Genomic DNA, 7,177 nt, shown 5'->3' with positions numbered 1-7,177 from the left:
CATGTAGCTCAATGGTGACTCTGGTCATGTAGCTCAATTTTGACTATGGTCAGTGCGGCAGTGTGGAGTAGTGGTTAGGTCTCGGGACTCTTGACTAGAAGGTCGTGGGTTCAATCCCAGGTGGGGGACATTGCTGCTGTACCCTTGAGCAAGGTACTTTACCTAGATTGCTCCAGTAACAATCCAACTGTATAAATGGGTAATTGTATGTAGAAAAATAATATAATTGTATGTAAAAATAATGTGATATCTTGTAACAATTGTAAGTCGTCCTGGATAAGGGTGTCTGCTAAGAAATACAGTGGCTCTCAAAAGTATTCACCCCCCTTGGACTTTTCCACATTTCATTGTGTTACAACATGGAATCAAAATGGATTTAATTGGGAGTTTTTGCCACTGATCAACACAAGAAAAGTCCATAATGTCAAAGTGAAAAATAAAATCTACAACTTGTTCTAAATTAATTACAAATATAAAACAGAAAATAATTGATTGCATAAGTATTCACCCCCTTTGCTATGACACACCTAAATAAGCTCTGGTGCAACCAATTGTCTTTAGAAGTCACATAATTAGTTGAATGGAGTCCACCTGTGTGCAATTAAGGTGTTTCACATGATTTCAGGTTAAATACACCTGTCTCTGGGAGGTCCCACAGTTGGTTAGTACATTTCCTAACAAAAACTACATCATGAAGATGAAGGAACATTCAAAGCAAATCCGGAATAAGGTTCTTCAAAATCACCAATCAGGGGTAGGATATAAGAACATTTCCAAGGCATTGAATATCCTCTCAGAGCACAGTAAAGTCCATTATTAAGAAATGGAGAGAATATGGCACAACTGTGAATCTGTCTAGAACAGGCCGTCCTCAAAAACGGAGTATCCGGGCGTATAGGGCACTAGTCAGGGAGGCCACCAAGAGGCCTATGGCAACTCTAAAGGAGTTACAGTGTTCCACGGCTGAGCTGGGAGACACTGTGCATATGGCAACAATAGCCCGGGTGCTTCACAAAACTGGCCTTTATGGGAGAGTTGCAAAAAGAAAGCCATTGTTGAAAAAAACTCGCATCAAATCTCGGCTAGAGTTTCCCAGAAGGCATGTGGGAGACTCTGAGACCAAGTGGAAGAAGATTCTATGGTCTGATGAGACCAAAATAGAGCTTTTTGGCCTCAACGCTAAGCGCTATGTTTGCTACTGATCAACACAAGAAAAGTCCATAATGTCAAAGTGAAAAATAAAATCTACAAATTGTTCTAAATTAATTACAAATATAAAACAGAAAATAATTGATTGCATAAGTATTCACCCCCTTTGCTATGACACACCTAAATAAGCTCTGGTGCAACCAATTGTCTTTAGAAGTCACATAATTAGTTGAATGGAGTCCACCTGTGTGCAATTAAGGTGTTTCACATGATTTCAGGTTAAATACACCTGTCTCTGGGAGGTCCCACAGTTGGTTAGTACATTTCCTAACAAAAACTACATCATGAAGGTGAAGGAACATTCAAAGCAAATCCGGAATAAGGTTCTTCAAAAGCACCAATCAGGGGTAGGATATAAGAACATTTCCAAGGCATTGAATATCCTCTCAGAGCACAGTAAAGTCCATTATTAAGAAATGGAGAGAATATGGCACAACTGTGAATCTGTCTAGAACAGGCCGTCCTCAAAAACGGAGTATCCGGGCATATAGGGCACTAGTCAGGGAGGCCACCAAGAGGCCTATGGCAACTCTAAAGGAGTTACAGTGTTCCACGGCTGAGCTGGGAGACACTGTGCATATGGCAACAATAGCCCGGGTGCTTCACAAAACTGGCCTTTATGGGAGAGTGGCAAAAAGAAAAAAACTCGCATCAAATCTCGGCTAGAGTTTCCCAGAAGGCATGTGGGAGACTCTGAGACCAAGTGGAAGAAGATTCTATGGTCTGATGAGACCAAAATAGAGCTTTTTGGCCTCAACGCTAAGCGCTATGTTTGCCACTGATCAACACAAGAAAAGTCCATAATGTCAAAGTGAAAAATAAAATCTACAAATTGTTCTAAATTAATTACAAATATAAAACAGAAAATAATTGATTGCATAAGTAATCACCCCCTTTGCTATGACACACCTAAATAAGCTCTGGTGCAACCAGTTGTCTTTAGAAGTCACATAATTAGTCGAATGGAGTCCACCTGTGTGCAATTAAGGTGTTTCACATGATTTCAGGTTAAATACACCTGTCTCTGGGAGGTCCCACAGTTGGTTAGTACATTTCCTAACAAAAACTACATCATGAAGATGAAGGAACATTCAAAGCAAATCCGGAATAAGGTTCTTCAAAAGCACCAATCAGGGGTAGGATATAAGAACATTTCCAAGGCATTGAATATCCTCTCAGAGCACAGTAAAGTCCATTATTAAGAAATGGAGAGAATATGGCACAACTGTGAATCTGTCTAGAACAGGCCGTCCTCAAAAACGGAGTATCCGGGCGTATAGGGCACTAGTCAGGGAGGCCACCAAGAGGCCTATGGCAACTCTGAAGGAGTTACAGTGTTCCACGGCTGAGCTGGGAGACACTGTGCATATGGCAATAATAGCCCGGGTGCTTCACAAAACTGGCCTTTATGGGAGAGTGGCAAAAAGAAAGCCATTGTTGAAAAAAACTCGCATCAAATCTCGGCTAGAGTTTCCCAGAAGGCATGTGGGAGACTCTGAGACCAAGTGGAAGAAGATTCTATGGTCTGATGAGACCAAAATAGAGCTTTTTGGCCTCAACGCTAAGCGCTATGTTTGCCACTGATCAACACAAGAAAAGTCCATAATGTCAAAGTGAAAAATAAAATCTACAAATTGTTCTAAATTAATTACAAATATAAAACAGAAAATAATTGATTGCATAAGTATTCACCCCCTTTGCTATGACACACCTAAATAAGCTCTGGTGCAACCAATTGTCTTTAGAAGTCACATAATTAGTTGAATGGAGTCCACCTGTGTGCAATTAAGGTGTTTCACATGATTTCAAGTTAAATACACCTGTCTCTGGGAGGTCCCACAGTTGGTTAGTACATTTCCTAACAAAAACTACATCATGAAGATGAAGGAACATTCAAAGCAAATCCGGAATAAGGTTCTTCAAAAGCACCAATCAGGGGTAGGATATAAGAACATTTCCAAGGCATTGAATATCCTCTCAGAGCACAGTAAAGTCCATTATTAAGAAATGGAGAGAATATGGCACAACTGTGAATCTGTCTAGAACAGGCCGTCCTCAAAAACGGAGTATCCGGGCGTATAGGGCACTAGTCAGGGAGGCCACCAAGAGGCCTATGGCAACTCTAAAGGAGTTACAGTGTTCCACGGCTGAGCTGGGAGACACTGTGCATATGGCAACAATAGCCCGGGTGCTTCACAAAACTGGCCTTTATGGGAGAGTGGCAAAAAGAAAGCCATTGTTGAAAAAAACTCGCATCAAATCTCGGCTAGAGTTTCCCAGAAGGCAGGTGGGAGACTCTGAGACCAAGTGGAAGAAGATTCTATGGTCTGATGAGACCAAAATAGAGCTTTTTGTCCTCAACGCTAAGCGCTATGTTTGCCACTGATCAACACAAGAAAAGTCCATAATGTCAAAGTGAAAAATAAAATCTACAAATTGTTCTAAATTAATTACAAATATAAAACAGAAAATAATTGATTGCATAAGTATTCACCCCCTTTGCTATGACACACCTAAATAAGCTCTGGTGCAACCAATTGTCTTTAGAAGTCACATAATTAGTTGAATGGAGTCCACCTGTGTGCAATTAAGGTGTTTCACATGATTTCAGGTTAAATAGACCTGTCTCTGGGAGGTCCCACAGTTGGTTAGTACATTTCCTAACAAAAACTACATGATGAAGATGAAGGAACATTCAAAGCAAATCCGGAATAAGGTTCTTCAAAAGCACCAATCAGGGGTAGGATATAAGAACATTTCCAAGGCATTGAATATCCTCTCAGAGCACAGTAAAGTCCATTATTAAGAAATGGAGAGAATATGGCACAACTGTGAATCTGTCTAGAACAGGCCGTCCTCAAAAACGGAGTATCCGGGCGTATAGGGCACTAGTCAGGGAGGCCACCAAGAGGCCTATGGCAACTCTAAAGGAGTTACAGTGTTCCACGGCTGAGCTGGGAGACACTGTGCATATGGCAACAATAGCCCGGGTGCTTCACAAAACTGGCCTTTATGGGAGAGTGGCAAAAAGAAAGCCATTGTTGAAAAGAACTCGCATCAAATCTCGGCTAGAGTTTCCCAGAAGACATGTGGGAGACTCTGAGACCAAGTGGAAGAAGATTCTATGGTCTGATGAGACCAAAATAGAGCTTTTTGGCCTCAACGCTAAGCGTTATGTTTGCCACTGATCAACACAAGAAAAGTCCATAATGTCAAAGTGAAAAATAAAATCTACAAATTGTTCTAAGTTAATTACAAATATAAAACAGAAAATAATTGATTGCATAAGTATTCATCCCCTTTGCTATGACACACCTAAATAAGCTCTGGTGCAACCAGTTGTCTTTAGAAGTCACATAATTAGTTTAATGGAGTCCACCTGTGTGCAATTAAGGTGTTTCACATGATTTCAGGTTAAATACACCTGTCTCTGGGAGGTCCCACAGTTGGTTAGTACATTTCCTAACAAAAACTACATCATGAAGATGAAGGAACATTCAAAGCAAATCCGGAATAAGGTTCTTCAAAAGCACCAATCGGGTAGGATATAAGAACATTTCCAAGGCATTGAATATCCTCTCAGACCACAGTAAAGTCCATTATTAAGAAATGGAGAGAATATGGCACAACTGTGAATCTGTCTAGAACAGGCCGTCCTCAAAAACGGAGTATCCGGGCGTATAGGGCACTAGTCAGGGAGGCCACCAAGAGGCCTATGGCAACTCTAAAGGAGTTACAGCGTTCCACGGCTGAGCTGGGAGACACTGTGCATATGGCAACAATAGCCCGGGTGCTTCACAAAACTGGCCTTTCTGGGAAAGTGGCAAAAAGAAAGCCATTGTTGAAAAAAACTCGCATCAAATCTCGGCTAGAGTTTCCCAGAAGGCATGTGGGAGACTCTGAGACCAAGTGGAAGAAGATTCTATGGTCTGATGAGACCAAAATAGAGCTTTTTGGCCTCAACGCTAAGCGCTATGTTTGCCACTGATCAACACAAGAAAAGTCCATAATGTCAAAGTGAAAAATAAAATCTACAAATTGTTCTAAATTAATTACAAATCTAAAACAGAAAATAATTGATTGCATAAGTATTCACCCCCTTTGCTATGACACACCAAAATAAGCTCTGGTGCAACCAATTGTCTTTAGAAGTCACATAATTAGTTGAATGGAGTCCACCTGTGTGCAATTAAGGTGTTTCACATGATTTCAGGTTAAATACACCTGTCTCTGGGAGGTCCCACAGTTGGTTAGTACATTTCCTAACAAAAACTACATCATGAAGATGAAGGAACATTCAAAGCAAATCCGGAATAAGGTTTTTCAAAAGCACCAATCAGGGGTAGGATATAAGAACATTTCCAAGGCATTGAATATCATCTCAGAGCACAGTAAAGTCCATTATTAAGAAATGGAGAGAATATGGCACAACTGTGAATCTGTCTAGAACAGGCCGTCCTCAAAAACGGAGTATCCGGGCGTATAGGGCACTAGTCAGGGAGGCCACCAAGAGGCCTATGGCAACTCTAAAGGAGTTACAGTGTTCCACAGCTGAGCTGGGAGACACTGTGCATATGGCAACAATAGCCCGGGTGCTTCACAAAACTGGCCTTTATGGGAGAGTGGCAAAAAGAAAGCCATTGTTGAAAAAAACTCGCATCAAATCTCGGCTAGAGTTTCCCAGAAGGCATGTGGGAGACTCTGAGACCAAGTGGAAGAAGATTCTATGGTCTGATGAGACCAAAATAGAGCTTTTTGGCCTCAAAGCTAAGCGCTATGTTTGCCACTGATCAACACAAGAAAAGTCCATAATGTCAAAGTGAAAAATAAAATCTACAAATTGTTCTAAATTAATTACAAATATAAAACAGAAAATAATTGATTGCATAAGTATTCACCCCCTTTGCTATGACACACCTAAATAAGCTCTGGTGCAACCAATTGTCTTTAGAAGTCACATAATTAGTTGAATGGAGTCCACCTGTGTGCAATTAAGGTGTTTCACATGATTTCAGGTTAAATACACCTGTCTCTGGGAGGTCCCACAGTTGGTTAGTACATTTCCTAACAAAAACTACATCATGAAGATGAAGGAACATTCAAAGCAAATCCGGAATAAGGTTCTTCAAAAGCACCAATCAGGGGTAGGATATAAGAACATTTCCAAGGCATTGAATATCCTCTCACAGCACAGTAAAGTCCATTATTAAGCAACGGAGAGAATATGGCACAACTATGAATCTGTCTAGAACAGGCCATCGTCATAAACGGAGTATCCGGGCGTATAGGGCACTAGTCAGGGAGGCCACCAAGAGGCCTATGGCAACTCTAAAGGAGTTACAGTGTTCCACGGCTGAGCTGGGAGACACTGCATATGGCAACAATAGCCCGGGTGCTTCACAAAACTGGCCTTTATGGGAGAGTTGCAAAAAGAAAGCCATTGTTGAAAAAAACTCGCATCAAATCTCGGCTAGAGTTTCCCAGAAGGCATGTGGGAGACTCTGAGACCAAGTGGAAGAAGATTCTATGGTCTGATGAGACCAAAATAGAGCTTTTTGGCCTCAACGCTAAGCGCTATGTTTGCCACTGATCAACACAAGAAAAGTCCATAATGTCAAAGTGAAAAATAAAATCTACAAATTGTTCTAAATTAATTACAAATATAAAACAGAAAATAATTGATTGCATAAGTATTCACCCCCTTTGCTATGACACACCTAAATAAGCTCTGGTGCAACCAGTTGTCTTTAGAAGTCACATAATTAGTTGAATGGAGTCCACCTGTGTGCAATTAAGGTGTTTCACATGATTTCAGGTTAAATACACCTGTCTCTGGGAGGTCCCACAGTTGGTTAGTACATTTCCTAACAAAAACTACATCATGAAGATGAAGGAACATTCAAAGCAAATCCGGAATAAGGTTCTTCAAAAGCACCAATCAGGGGTAGGATATAAGAACATTTCCAAG

The sequence above is a fragment of the Acipenser ruthenus genome, unplaced genomic scaffold (genome assembly GCF_902713425.1).
Source record: "Acipenser ruthenus unplaced genomic scaffold, fAciRut3.2 maternal haplotype, whole genome shotgun sequence".
Lineage (NCBI taxonomy): Eukaryota > Metazoa > Chordata > Actinopteri > Acipenseriformes > Acipenseridae > Acipenser > Acipenser ruthenus.
The sequence above is the reverse complement of the archived record's forward strand: the minus strand, read 5'-3'. Positions refer to the sequence as shown.